Here is a 16,481-nt window from a genome sequence, read left to right as displayed (position 1 = left end):
CGTGTTGTATGTACTGATGCGCATTATTATCTCGGCGCTTTAGTTTCCGATATTCTCCGATATTCTCGCATTGAACAATCCGGAAATTAATCTGCGTAATCATGGTATCCTAATATTTAGTTCTGTATTTCTTCGACAATATAAAAACATTAATGAACCGGATAATATAACGTAAACACCGATACACATATGATTTTTTAATTTCTTTAATAAAATTTTGTTCATGAAACTCTTCTTTATAATATATAGAATAAAATGAAATGATAAAGTAAGAAAATACGTGATTTAATGTACGTATCGTTGAAATATCATATCACGAAATTCACGAATAATCCATTGTAGATAGGGCAACATTAAATACGAACCGAAACGCGGCGATACGTACGAGGGTGAGCGTTCGGATCCGGAAATTACACGGTGTATCTTTTTCTGATTATAATTAATGAACTGGGTATCGCTAGTCGGCTTATATCAAGCCGCGCCGCACCTTCCGGACGGCGGATATTTAGCCACCCACACAACCGTCGGAGTTATTATTGTCGGGCCAGTAATGCAAACCGCGCACAGCTCAATCTATTTAACGGCACCCGAAATTTCGGCCCTATCTTGCCGGTTGTGTGTAGTCAAACGCACTCCCGTTCCTCGGCCGAGCGCCCGCGGAAACTAACTTGCCGTCATTTCCGGTCGGTGGGCATAGCTGGTAATGCGAGGCAAAGCTTGTTGCGCTGTAATAACGCAACTAATTGAGATGGATCTGTAGATTCTCGAGCTGGTTAGCCGACGAAAAACATTGCCACACGCTCGTGCGTTTATTCTGGGATATAGGCATGTGCATGTATATGTGTTAAGCAAAGGATTACAACTGTGATAATGTATCACGCGAATCTGACACTCGCGATATCGCGTATACGACTGGGCAAATAAAATCGTGAGAGGCTCACGGATTTACGTATTACACATGTCTCTCTCTCTCTCTCTCTCTCTCTCTCTCTCTCTCTCTCTCTCTCTCTCTCTCTATCGTGTTAAAATATTTAATATCGTTCCACAGATCTTTGTTAGCGTTCTAATACACCAGACATCGTGATTTGTGTCTAACAATAAGCTAGATGTTTTTTTAATATACTCTATGTTTAAATTAATAATATGCTTGTAATTTACGAACATTCATTCTGTATACTTTAGGCAAACAATATTAACGGAAATTTAATATAGTGCAAAGTAGTTGATGCGAGTTTTATACATAATCAATAACATAACAGAGTTTCAGAACGCATAAAAGATATTAGAATATCGCGGGAAAGTTTCCTCGAAGGAATAAACGTTTCATCGATCTTTTTATTAATCCTGATCACGACGTGCTCTTCAATTTTATCTTCCTTTCTGTAAACTCGTTCGCTCTCATTTTTCTCGCACAGTTTCCCTTTTGGACGCTATTTGCTTTCCGAACACGCACCAACATTTTCCTTCGCCGAATCATCATTACTTAGAACCAGTTATCAGTTCCGCGAGCGTGATGTCTACTTCAAAATCTTTATAAATAGCATGAAATCGATCATCTCTCGATTATTTTTACTGTACGTTCGAATGCGCAAATATTTAAAATAAGCGCTAATCGCGCTGCGCAATGTTAAATCCAAACACAATATATGTGTATAATTTAACACAATATATTAATAATTCTAGTATATAATGCATAATATGAAATTTAATTTATTAGCATAATTAAGATCCGCTAACACATTTGTCACTCTCGATTCACCTAATTTGCAAACGATAGTGCTAATGCATTCATATTGAACGTTACTGATTCCTCACAAGTGAAAAGATATGCAAGATATTATTAGAATAAAATAAAAACTATTCTATATATATATATATATTCGAAATGAAAAACTATCCTAAAAATATATTTTTGCATGTGAATTTTACGGTTCGAGATTAACTGCGTCAAGGTAGCATTATTATCCTCTTGCAAATGAGACACAGAACGAAAAACTCAGAGCTTTCTTTCCGTCGTAGACTAAAATTTTATTTATCATTTTAGCATATATATACGTGTTCCGTAGATATTTTAATCTTTTAAATATTTTCTACACTACATGTACAAAATCATTAAAATTCTGTCTTAAATTCTATTACAAATTATAACAAGTAGATTTCTATTATATTAATTCAAATCAAATTTTCAACTTTACTTAAACTATTTAAACATTTTAATGATTTTTATCTTTAAAGTACAGGGTGAAATTTATTATATGTTGTACAAGATTATATGTACAAGATTGATATTAGCCAAAGTAATTGTTTTTTCATATCGATCAAATACATATAATATAATTTAGCGTTATAAATCATTTTGCATCATATTGCATGTTGATATAAATCGTAATATTGTTGATACAAATCGAACAAGAAAAATTGATCAATACTGAAATGTTTTCCGAGAAGATGGCAGAAGTACAACGGTAATTTTTTATTAATTTTGACTGGTAATGCTGGCTGTAGCAATCTATCATAATTCTGTTAAAAAAACTCTGACATAGCTCTTGTTTTATCTTTGTTAACTGGAACACGTTACGACATATTTTAGAACAGAGAGAATAACAGTCTCTAGCTAGATAATATTTCGTCGGATTTCGTTGGATTAGCACTACATTTAGTAATTAGTTTTTATTAATTTGATGTTATATCAATATTTTATTAACTGGACGTTACATCAGTTTATTAATCATAATGTATATTGATTATGAGTAAAAAAATATAAATTAAAATATTTTTTTTTAATTTTAATAAAAATATTAAATTAAAAATTTTAATAAACTATAAAATCCTTGAAAAAATATCTCTTTCATTTAAATTTAATATTTAGCTAATTCTGTTTATATATCTATAAAATTATTACTTTCTATAATTTTAATAGAGGGATAAATAGAAATAGTGAAATATCGATGATATTCAACTATATTAATATATACTTGCTGAAATCATCGATCATAGATATGATCAAGCATAATAAAGCGTGATATAACGTGATTCGGCAGGTACGATCAATTGTGTTGCCTTCGATCAAACATACCGTGGTCCACCTTTGACCAAACATCGTTAGCTGTATTGCGTCGGCAAGTGTGTGGAAGCTATAGTAAGGAATATTATACAACACAACGAACGGATCTTATAGTGTAGCGACATAATCTCACGACAGATCGGGACTCCGTGACCCAGTATTCACGATACCCGGCGTATACGCCGTAATCTTTGGTAATCACCCTCAACCCACTTCGTACGTCCCTTGTTCTTTCCGCCTGTAATAACGTCCACTTGAGAAAATTACCGCGCATATTCGTCTACGACGGATATAGAAAGCTCCGGGTTTCGTTCCGTGTCTCGTTTGCAGGAGGATAATAACGCCACATTGACGCAGCCAATCTCCAACCGTAAAATTCGCATGCAAAAATAATCTTTTTGGGAGAGTTTTTATTCTATTCTATTCTAATAACAACTTACAATATCTTTTCACTTGCGGGGAATCAGTAACATATATCGTTCAATATAAACGCATTAGCGCTATCGTTTACAAGTTAGGTGAATCGAGAGCGACAAATGTGTTAGCGGATCTTAATCATGCTAATGGCAAACTAAACGCGGTTCGCCACGTGTGTCTACGGATCGTCGGAAAATCTGATTGACATGCATGTGTTGCACCTGCTTTGCGGTGACGCATGAGTTCGATATTGTCGACGCAAAGCAAGTGAACCATCTATATGCATCAATGTACATGTGACCATGCACACGTGACACCGGTTTGATGAGATTTTCTGCGGTCTATGATATCGCGTTCATCGCATCTTCAAAATGAGATTGTTGTGAATCGAAAATATCAATATTTCTCTCCGAGATATTTTAAGAATAAATATTTCATAAAATTAACAATTGATAAATAAACAATCGATTTGAGCATGTGTTGTACGCGCGGCAATTAAATATCAGTACCATCAGTGCAATGCAATATTCAAAATATTAAATAATTAGCTTATACAGTTAATTATTTTGATATATTATACTTGTAAGAATTTTGTAATATAATGTTTTTAATTAATATCTAAAATTATATCGTTATATAAACAAAACGTTCAACTTTTATCAGTATCGCATGATTTAAATAGACGCTTTCGCATAAACCACGCAAAAAAGTGCTATCTGTACATACATATACGGCACCAACATGAACATTTATCCTTGACATAGTGTGGTGTGCCGCTATTGCGGCAGTTATGAATAGAGAAGTACGAGGGTGCAAATGGAAATGCAACTCGGTGTGCCGTGTTGTCCCAATAATTTGGGGATCTTGCCGAAGTGGAACGGGAGTACATGTGCATATCATAAACGCCATCGCGCTACCTCGTAACAATCATCCGCGCTTCCATCTATTTTCCTTATTCATCACCGAATGCTAAAATTTCTCGTACGAGAAATCACCATCACCCACGATGTTAAGGAGAAACTGAACAGATCAGTTACGTCAAAAGTTAATAAAATTAATATATTTCGAGAAATTCATGAATTTGCGCAAAGCATACTTTTAGCTGCTTTTAGCTTTTGAAAATATAAAATGAATAATTTATGAATTATAATAAATAAAGATTTGTTTTGTAAAATAAAAATTTTTTTTTTCATATATTTTTGGATCATACAAACCGCTAAAATCATCGTACAGTCATCATAAAAATGTTATTTCGATATAAGCTGATATTTTATAATTTTAAGATTAAATTATATTCTACAAGACAAATATTTAATTTATAAATTTATTATTATTATTATTTCATATTTCACATTTTAAAAGACTAATTGTAAGAGCGCTTTACGCAATGTCAAATTCATGAATTTCGAAATAATTATATGATTCCAAAAGTCTACACTGATTTGTTAACTTTTGAGATAATTCTGATTCATCTATAGTTCTTCTTTAAACACATAAAAGAACATGGATCGTGAAAATGCATACGCGACGGATTTTATCAGTTGTAATGCCGGCACATCCTAGGGATGTATGTATATGCTGCCGTATGCGAGACATGAACAACGCGATTTCTCCCGCGTATTTTTGCGACGTGAATATAATAATTTACACGTCACGTGCAGAGGCGAGTGATGAAATTAGAATTTATTAGTCTTTACATCACGAATCTCCGAATTAAACTCGGATTAATGGGTATATCATAACCGCTAAATTTAAACCTGCTAAGTAACATTATATATCATCAATTGTTCATCTCTTGAAAAGATTTACATTTTTATTCAAATTCTTTCCTCGATACGTTGGTGCGAGTTAACGATTAAAGTATCGCGTTTATTTGTTGCTTGGAAGATTCGGTTTCATCATGAAAGATGCTGCTGGAGTACTGTTCCGTAACATTGGAAACAGTAGATTGAGATGAATGCAACGGGGATACCGTCGGATTTGCCGTATCTAACGATCAAGACTACGTGTAATGAGAGCGCGCCAGTGAATTCATTATGCGGGCGAAGGAGATCGAAGAACCGCGTTATATTGCTCGGTTTCCTTTCGGCGTATCTATTAATTCCGACGGCGGTGAGTTTTCCGTAATTGAAGTGGAGAGTCTCCAGGCAACTCCTCGGGATCTTTACATTTCGTTCGCTTTGTGCTGCCGTTTCCCCGCTACAGTTATTCCACGTGCGCGGTATCCGCGCGGTGTGAAATAATAATAAAGACCGAGAGAATGTAGAGCGCACAGTGTATCGGCGAAGAGAGATATCCCCTATATACCGTGAGAGGTCGTGTACATTCACGGAGAACTCGCATCACATCGCATACTACTAAGCCATGTTGTTCCTGTAACGCGCGCGTCCCCCACGTTCTTTAACACTCTTTTCGTGTCCCTCGGAATCGCCTCCCGTCCCGCCCGCCGTCCCGCTGCAGCCATTCTGCTCTCCATCCTGAATGTGTTTCTACAGCCGTGTGCTTTCCGACCCATGAAGATCGCGTCGGGCGAGCACAATGGGTCGTCTCGACCGACCCTTCGCCATCGTCGCGTCGCTCGCACCGTCGTCGCGGTTCACCCTCGAAGAACTCGCGATGTCGTCGACGAAGCGTATACAGGCATACGTGCCGACACGTTGACGACACGTCTTGTCGGTTCATCCGCCGATTAAAGGACGGACGAACGGCAATCCTGGTTTAACAATGTTCGACGGGCTTTGATCGCTCGATACTTGCGAGGCTTTGCGGAGATGGATCAAAAGGAAGAACTAAGCTTCTTTCAAAATCTCTCGTTTTAACATCGTATTTCACAATCAATGTTTTACGTTTTTACACTTTTATAAAAAAGACATACTGTCGTGAAACAAATAATTTTATTTAGCAGAAAAGTTAATATATTTTAAAAATACTATTTAACTGATTGTTCATCGGTGCTAAATTCAATTGAAAATTTATCTTTAGCGTAAAAGAAACATTATATATATATAAAATTAAGATCAACGGTGTTAGACATATTTTGGAATATTTTTACTCGAGTGCCAGCCATCACAAACACGTCTCAGAGGAAACAAAGATACATGACATACTTGACATAGATTAAGTCGGCAATGGTTTTGTAGACGTTTGTCTCTCTAAATTCACACAGCGATATGACTGGTAGCAGAAGAGGTGAAGAATTGCAAACAAGCAGTCTAAAGTAAACTCACATTCTCTCAGATTGTTCAGTAATCGAAAATATAAGAAAAAGAATTATTTAATTCTATATAAATATAATAGAATAATTAAATTATATAAATTTTATATAATTAAGTATTTTTTATATAAATGTTCTCAATATAAAAAGATATATTTATAACTATATTAGCATTTAGCTAACAAATCATCAATATTATATTTAGCTAACAAATATCAATATAATTTAGCTAACAAACATCAATATAATTTAACTAACAAATATCAATATAATTGAATTTAATATAATTCTTTTCTTTATACATCGTTAATTAACATTTATTTTTAACATTTTGTCTATGTTGCATACATAAGATGTATAAAAGTGTCATTAATACAATTGATAGTTAAACAAAAAATTGAGAGTTTGACAATTAAACACGCGTTTAAAGCTTGCCATTTACAAGTCTGACTATACAAAGCGAACGTGAGAGATGCGTTTTAGAAATCTCTTTTTCAAGAGCGAATCAAAAACATAAAGTTCAACTGTATGCGTGTGCTCGCTTTGTCTGGTTGATGTGAAAATAAGGGACGATAAATCGCTGCTCTTTCGGACGTGAAAGGAAAGTGTAAGAGGTACTCGTCGTGCTCGCGCTGACAGAAACGCCAAGTGAGGCGCCGAGCGACGATTAATTCAGCTTCGTTGGTTCAGAAAAGTGGTCTCTTCGCGCAAAACTGGCGAAGATCGCGATCAATTGGGCACTTTGCGTCACTTATTATCAGCGCGGATATAGCGGCGGGGGGGGGAGGGGAGTGCGCCATTATATAGGTTCGTAATAATACTTTCAATGCTCTTTGCTAGCCCTATCATATTTTATAAGAGGCTGGTCGTTTCTCACGTACGTTGGATAAATTATCGTCTTGTTGAATTGTAGTTACATTCATCAATCTTTCATCATTGTATACGCAAATGTCCAAAGGTTTTTAATCGGGCATTTCCCTCGTAAGTTGAATGTTGTAATAAAAACAAACATAATTTTATCCATTACAAGATAATACAAGAATTATCACGATCTTGCTGGAGTTAACAAAGTATAACGAATCACCAGATGTGATGTGTTATTTACCTAACTTTTTCGCACAAACTGCATACGTAATTACGGCTAATTAAATAATTAATGGGCGCCTGGGGACTACCGTAACGTCGTACGTCCGCGGGGCCGCTTTAATTTAAATAGATTAATTTCTCCCTGAATTTTCGAAATATATACACGAGTTCACTGGCATTTTCTATTAATGGCTCATTTGGCGTGTTTAAACCGCGCCAAGCGATGTTTTATCATCATTTTGATATAGCTATGCAAATACCTGCCCATGTACGTATCGATGTACCAATTGCGGCTGGCCGAAAACCCAGCTGCAGTCTGCGTGTTTCGGGATTTGCCGTCGATTGTGTTATCTCGCGTTTATCTTGTCTATATATAATACGTGCTATAAGCGAAATATACGAATGTAAATTGAATAACTTGTTACAAGAATAGCAACAGTGATAGAAATATTAATCTTTTTTATATCTGTCAATGCTATATATATTTTTATATCATATTATTTTCTGTCCTATTATCAATTATTACAGCACACAGTACGACAGATTAAGAATTTTAAAATGACAACCGTTGTAAATTACTTTCGAAAAAAATGGACTTAAAAGGTACATATGCACGAACCTTGTAGGGTCATGTGTCAGTCATGATCCTTGCTTCATCTGCTTTCCTGCTACTAACTATTGAATATTCCAGCCGCAAGTTGGATCTTTTCTCGAATATATTCCCGTTTTTTTGGTCGTCGGTAATCGCGTATCCGGCAAGGTAGATAGGTAGGTATTCATGCTGCCATACTACGCCAGCAAAACCGTATGGTTTTATCTGGGCAATAATGTTTCGCGTGCATAGCCGCGGGTTTTTCTTCTGTCCGCCCGAAACTTTCACAACTGTTGCAACACACACGAATTGTATCCTGGTGCGATTCCGCTGGGTCACGAGGGCGCATATATCGTCGTTGAAGCATGCCGTTGTTTCGCACTTCCCATTGTTCGGCAGGAAACCATTCGAGTATCGAACCGCGATATACCTCTTTTCCATCTTGGTAGTATCGCGGATATTAAGGTCAACGCGCGATCAGGGAGAAACCGATTTCCTGTATAATTTCATACGGTATTACTGCGGAAATCACTGCCATTGCACGCCGACTTTAAATCGCATCTGTGATTCCCTTTCGTGATTTTTCGAATTGCATCTAAGTGATTTACAATGTCATTTTCAATGAATATTTAATGTCGATAGCTCAAATGACGCTAAATGATGAGAAAAAAATTTATCCTTCAGGTTTTTCCGATCGAGAAAAGTTAATCAGTACATTCACTGATATTGAAATTTTAATAATTTAAGAAGCTCTCTGTATTAAATAACATAAAGAAAACATATTGTTGTGTATTTTTCAAAAAGCTTCAACTAATTACAATGTAATATTTCAATAAACAACAAGCAAAAACTGCTTTAGTATTAAAAATAAAATAAATTTTAAATTAATTATAAGAAACGAGACAATTAAAAGTATATCTGACTATTAATTTAAAATTGAATTATATACTGAATCTTTAAACCGACTAGTGTGAAATTCTCTCTCGCGAATAATAGTTCGCGTAATAAAATAGCTATTTCTACGTTCAAATTTCTCTTCGAATATCTTCAATTTAATAAAATTATCTATGGAGAATATAAACGTAAAATATCTGATGGAGAATATAATTTAGATAAAATAGAATATCTTTATTTATCGACAATGTTAAAAATACATTCGTGTCGCATTCGTAATTCATGCAACCTAATTTCACAGTTACATCCGTTACGGAATAAGAGAGAAGAGCGCCGCGGGACAGATATTCCGCGTAGCGAGAGCTACGTTAAAATTACGACAGAACGAGCAGATCTTTTCTCGACCGAGCGTGCTGAAAAGATCTCTCTCGAAATAGCGGCGTGACAAGTGGCGTGACAAAATTCTCTGGTGTGGTGTCGATACAATATGGTTACATTTCCGACCGTGCATCCTTTAAATCCATCTTTACGACATCGTGAGGTAGCGTGTGAGATCTGTCAAGATGACGGACGTTCTTTAAATTCGCCAGGCGGGGGGTGGCAGGTTCCCGGATGACTCCCCAAGGATACCGAATGTGCCTCCAGGAAATGAAATTCTGGCCGGCGCGCTCTCTCGCTTTCTCGACCGTAAATCGAGCGGGATATAGACGACAGTAGGTAGGTAGATAGGTACACCTATGCGTCAAAGTAAATAGAGAAGGCAAGCAAATGAACGAGCCAACCGAGTGAGACAATCGAGATGTAATTGACATCGTTGGAACGGTCGATCAATTCAAGATTCCGACGCACAATGGTATGTGCTTGACCTTTTCTCTTAATTACGTGATGCCGTATTTGAACGTGCTAAAAGTAATTTAATGAAATCGCGCGAAAAATCGACCGTTTCTCGCTGTTTAACCGAGATTACGTGACACATGTGAGATTCGTTTCAGGAGAAATAAAATGTCCTTTCTTTTTCGGTGGATTTTAAAGAGGGTTTAAAAGAGGATTTTAATCGATATAATTTGTTCGCTCATTTGGTATTCGCGCTGATAAAATTTAGATCTTTATAAACACACATATTCTCTTTAAATTTCTGAATATTACATCTGCTGCAGTTACACTATATGCTGTATATATATCATTTGTGTTAAGTATCGGCCAAGAGTTCAGTAAAAAAAAAGGCAATAGCAATCATTATATTAAAAAATTTCATACAAAATTAAATATAGAAAATTAGATAAACATAGATATATCGGGTCTACGTCCGTTGCAACGGTGCGTCGACGCGTGCTAAACGTGAGATATTAAATACATAATAATGAATTGAGTGTTACTTTGCGCGCGGTAATCCGTATGTCATTTCAACTAATCTCGATTCCCATGATTACTAGACCGTGAATCGATAGCGTTATTTCAAAATTAATTGCATTTCCTGCACATATTACATAATCATTATACGTATTAAATCATAATTGGTATAATCGTCGTTGCTGCTATCGATTTAATACTATATTTAATCACATTGATTGACTAATCTGCAAGTCTTTTTTTTTATTCCATGGATTTTGCACGCGTGTACTTACGTTGAATAATGATATAATTTAGTTATATTTTTCCAGGCAATCTAAGATATATAAGATAATATAAAAGATAATATAAAAACTGTAATTTAATTTAATTGTTAATATAAGATATAGTCTGTTAAAAATTTTCAGTTCTGTGCAAAGCAAATAAAGGAACAAACTACATTTTTTAAAAATCCTCTATCATATATGTATATGTGATATAAAAAAAAACATTTAAATTTTAATTAATCTTATAAGTGAGTCGTATGGAAACTCCACATAATCCGGAAACTTGCACGAAGCATTAATTGAAGCATAATCTTCGATCACACTAGATAATGCAACGTTGTACATTTCATACATAGCGATTATAACGATATCCGTACGGAATATATATACATCTAAATGAAAAAGGTAGAAGCGTGGGCGTGTTAATTAATTGGCTTGACTAAATGGCAAATATATCGTCCGCGAAATTACATGCATGCGTCAATAGATAAGCCAGAAACACCGGCAATCGAGTCGATCGCTCAGCGTAAAACCGCGCGTAGATTCAATACTCTTCATTTCTACCCAGGCTCTTCATTTCTGCAAAGTTAACTGCGAATGCATTCGTGAGTGCTGATAAATTAAGTTTTGATTACGAGAAACGCGTGTCCTAAAAGTACAGATCTGGCAACCGTGAGAAGCTTTACCGTAAAGGGAATGAGAATTAACCGATAATGCGCTTTTCGATATTAAACTCGTTAGCTTATAAATGTTACGTAAAGCTTATCGGCGAAATAATATCGAAACCGATACGATTACGTTGATGAACTTACTATATAATATGTGAAATTATTTTTTCCTAGTTATCACATTGTGAAAAATACAGATTATCCTCTATGCGGCAACATAAATTTCCGAGCTCGGTGCACATGTATCGTCACACTATGCGTGGTATTTCAGATGTTGCCAACAGCACGTTGTGACAAACTCGTTACGGTATTAAGTACCCTCGGGAAATCTTTCTTTTGAACCGCGTGCTTAACGAACGTCGTAATAGAATTACCGCATCCGCGCGGCAAGAATTTGCAGCTCGTTGGCCGTGGCATATTAAGTGGCAGGCCGGCAATTGAATTTGAAGTCGCCCGGACTCGGGGTCGATTTAACGCGCTACTTACCTACGTGTCGAACTGGGATAGTTTCTCCTGGACTACATGGACGGCACAATCGTATCCCTCAGTGGTCGGCATCCTGCAATCAGATATGAATAATATTAATCACTACTAGATGTTTACGTGTCGCAAGTAATCCTGAAGGTCCTCGCTGAAATTTCGCATCACGTCGAGTCCATATATACATGTACACATTTTACGACGTGCTATTTTCATTCCTCTACGCATCTATATTTTTCAAAGTATATTAACTTGGCTTTTTTATGCATTGCATACAATACGCGCGTATCTCTTCGTGTTCTCTTTGAGAGCCCTTCGTTAATACGTCGAGCGGGGTAACATCATCACCGCAAACGCTACTAAGGATCGTTACACACACATTACAACCGGCGTCTCATTCGCTTCCGTAGTTGAATCTCATCGCGTGAAAATTGGAAAAGTTCAAAGCGCTCGTCGTCGCTACTGGCGCGATGTTAAAGAGAGGGAAAGAGAGACTGGGGGGTAAGCAAAAAAGGAAACTAGTCGAGAGAGCGTGGATAAAGAAAGACAGAGAGAATGGGAGAGAAAAAGAGAGAGAGAGAGAGAGAGAGAAAAACTAGAAAAGAGGAAAAAGCTTGGATGAAAGAGAAGCCGCGGGAAATATTGTTTCCGCGGCTCGGAGCGATTGCGTTCGATTTTACTGAACGCGGCAACTCGCGTGGAAGAATCTATTGTGCAAGAGAGGAGTTAAATCGTGTATATATTGCCGCAGTATATACGATTTAATATGCGCGAATACTACGGCCGCCTATTCGTTGCGCCGCATACCAGCTTCCGATACCGCATATCGGCCAATTTTAATCTGACGTCGAACGATTAATCCCCGAAGCGAAAGGCAAATGCCTCAAGTTTCACGTTTACATTTATTAAGTTAGTCAAGATATTATTCATAACTAAAGACGCGCCCTCGACGGTCGACTTGTCTTTCGCAAATTTTTATGTGTAACGCTAAGTTATAAAAAAAAAAACTGTTATTTTTTATGTAAAAAAAAATTTGACGAAATATCATCATATTCCGCTTCGCACAATTTCCTTTTTGCATTTATATATTTATAATATATAAATATGTACTTAAAATATGCAAATTTTTATCACAGATTATTAAAGGAGAGCTACATCTGTTATTTGCACAACCTGTTTATTTTTTTTCATGCGCTTTATTTATAAATAATAAATCGGTTATACAAGTTGAATATTACATCAGTTTCTTATACCGAATTAAATTTGATATCTAAAATCTGTTAATCCAATCCTAGAATTTGATGATGTTTCCTAGCTTTCGCGGTGACATGTACGAGCCATTCCACTTAAATAATCACGCGACATTTGCCTAGATTAGTGCCCGTCTGAATTATGCGAGATTCCTTCATAATTCACGTTCTGTCATGTACCATGACAATTCGCGCAATTTGAACCGAGCTGCGAGATTCCAGTTCTAGGTTCCAGTATCGTTGAAAATCGTAATAGAGAGATGACGCCGAAATAGAGAAAGACGTCACTCATATAGACCATTTCAATCTCCATTCGTTCGAAGCTACGTGATTTGTAAGGAATCCCGACTAATTACCAGTAACTAATTATTCGCAATTACATTCGGCTTCGCGGAAGGTATAATCGGTTCTGTGACAGAAGCAAAAGGTTCCGCTGCGTAGAAGCCTTACGGTTTACTCTCTCTTCCGCGTTGACAGCCGCCTCCCTACGCTGTTGAGCGTATTAGGCTTCGCGTCGCTGTGTGACAGCGGCTTATCCAAGACCTGTCGGCACCTTCATTAGTTAGACCACAATTAACGTCGACGGCCACTACTACCCGCTGCGCGCGGATAGTAGTTTCATACTTATTAATTAACTAGCAAATATGCGACGAGACGGACACGCCGATCGATTCACGAGCACGAAGATATAAACGACTCGCTTGGAAAAGTAATCGTCCTGTCATCGGCTTTACGCGTTATGGCTGGTTGCGTGTCTCCTTGAAGTTCGATGAAAAATTTATGAAGAGTTGGATTTACGAGAGACGATGAGGAGGAACTATGCTTAACGTACGAAGAAAAACATGACGGCAGCAGTGACGATGGTGCGCGAATGCAAGCAGGAAGGAGAAAAACGTCAGACGAACACAAAATTCTCCTCGTACCATCGTCGACGCGAGGAGAGACGATGGAATTTTTATAACGACACGTTTTGCGCCCGGGATTATTTTAGAGACGTTCCCGCGTGAATTGAGTGGGCTCGCGCCTCTGCAAGCGTGTTCCGGTGAGAGTCTGCACCGGATATGAATTCGCATGTCGACAGCACGTACTTCCGGTATTTTTTCTTCCTTTTTTTTTTTATATTGCACGAGACGTGGCTTGTTAATGTGAAAAACATGATGTGAAAACTTGCGTACGGAAGTATATTATTTTCAGTTGCTTATCCGCGACACAACCAAGGAATGCGTGATATATAAAAGCTACAGTTAGAATTCATCGAACTCACAATAATTAATTTACAATTTATTATCATTGCTTTTTTTTTGCCAACTTTTCCCAATGTTTATCAAATATTGTTGTAAACGCAGAAGCGAGTAAACACTGAAAAATAATCGATAAATTGCAAATTCGATTACTTTTCAATTGATGAAAAACGAAACGCCATATATAGAGAGTTGTTGTTGAAAAAATATCAAAGTGATCGGGTTTAAACGAGTACTCGAATTGTAATTTGTAAATTGTAATTTTGTTTCAAAATAGCGCGAACGTGAGTAACCGAAACTACGTGAGACAATTAATAAAATGCAAATTCAGTTAGTGTTTGATTGTCAAAAAAAGAAAATAATAAAACGCAAAGCAGAAAGTCAAGTAAAAAATTGTTAAATCGATCGAACCAACCATGTGTTGGAATTGTAATTTATTCATGAGTTCTTCCACATACATTCTATCTAATTATTTTATTATAAATGATGTTTAAGTCGTGAAACCACATTAGTGTTCGTAAAAGTGTAGAAGGATGCCAAAATTAAGACAAATATAAAGAAGTTTTACAAGTACGTTTTCTACAAATCTATTTTATTATAAGTTGTGAAAATTGCTTCCATTGATTTTTTAACCAATCATCGATTTTTTTAACCATACTATATGTCCCATTTTATAAAAATATATGTTGATATACACTCCACAGAAAAGGGAAAGAGAGAGAGAGAGAGAGAGAGAGAGAGAGAGAGAGAGAGAGAAAGATTTCAGGATTATCCTAAATCCTTTGTTGTCCTAGAAGCCAAAGGATTTCTCGAAGACCTGCACTGAATAGGTGCCCTTCAAACCTTCAAAGATTGCAACGAGGTCCATGCAATCTCCTTCAGGCCGCCTTAGCTTCCTTCAATAACTCTGAAATAACGTCCTTCACATACCCTGTGTCCTAAAATTTGTAGACTTATCCGATATTCAAAAAAAGCTCGATGTTGAATGAGTTGCAGCGAGATGCCAGATAAGAAGAATTCATAGAGTTAAACGTCGAAACACTTACTTAATGGTAGCGTGCGGAAATGGAATCGTCGCTTCGTGAAATGAAACGATCCTTCCGCCACATTTATTTTATCGGGATAATATACGTACCGAGACATCCGTGTCTACGCCATTGTCGGCCATTATTATCCTAATCATTCGGCCGATAGATACGACTATTAAAACACGTTACGATCGTAAGGTGTATACGTGTGTATAGGAGCGGCGCCCATTTCGACACACGATCGAAGCACGATAGCGAGTTCCTTCCCGGGTCGTTTGATACGCCTTATCGCTGTCGAGCCAACAATTACAGGACAAAAGGCCGAGAGATCTGTGTGGTCCGACACGACCTCCAGTTCACCAGGGGTTAACTCGGACCGAACCGCGTTTCGTCATTGTTTCACGGCGAGGATGGACTCTCATTGTTCTCCCGCGAGCCCTGGTCGCTATGCGCTTTCAAAGGGGGACGAAGGTAAACGCTTCCAGGAATCCTGGATCTCGGAGAACTCGGATATGGGACGACGAGGCAGTATGGCAAGCGGCTGGACCAAGGTGTTCCTCGCACCTCCGTGTTCCTCCCTCCCTCTCCGCTTCGTCTCTCATTTGTAGCTACTCCTGTAAATGTAGGTCAGTACTCTCGAGATACGAAATAGCGCCGGCAGCGAGCGTGGTACTGAATTATTGAATCACTATAGCTTCGGCCCATATCACCGCAGCGCAATAACAAGATTGTACATCCGCCATTACGCTTCCTGTCCGGATAAATAGTAGAGGACCAGCCGTCTAGAATCATTTCGTGAGCGACGCGATTTCTAGATATCAGATCAAAAATCCCGATTAAACGGGATCACTTTAATTGGCGATCTGTGAAAGCGCCGAATATTATATTGCAATCGAAACAAGCTGGAGATTTCATTCATGTCGTTCCAGTT

The 16,481-nt window shown here is 37.2% G+C and overlaps 1 protein-coding gene across 2 annotated transcripts in view; it reads right to left on the bottom strand.

Moving 5' to 3' along the window:
- Nucleotides 1-16,481, bottom strand: part of Kek5 (leucine-rich repeat, immunoglobulin-like domain-containing kekkon 5 protein) — a 200,318-nt gene that overhangs the window by 32,502 nt on the left and 151,335 nt on the right. For both annotated transcript variants that reach the window (XM_072893933.1, XM_072893925.1), the window contains exon 5: nucleotides 12,038-12,110. The gene's annotated coding sequence lies outside the window, so the exon portion shown is untranslated. The remainder of the gene's footprint in view (nucleotides 1-12,037; nucleotides 12,111-16,481) is intronic.

Source organism: Anoplolepis gracilipes, chromosome 1 (assembly GCF_047496725.1).
Source record: "Anoplolepis gracilipes chromosome 1, ASM4749672v1, whole genome shotgun sequence".
NCBI classification, from domain to species: Eukaryota; Metazoa; Arthropoda; class Insecta; order Hymenoptera; family Formicidae; genus Anoplolepis; species Anoplolepis gracilipes.
This window is presented reverse-complemented; position numbering and strand designations above follow the sequence as displayed.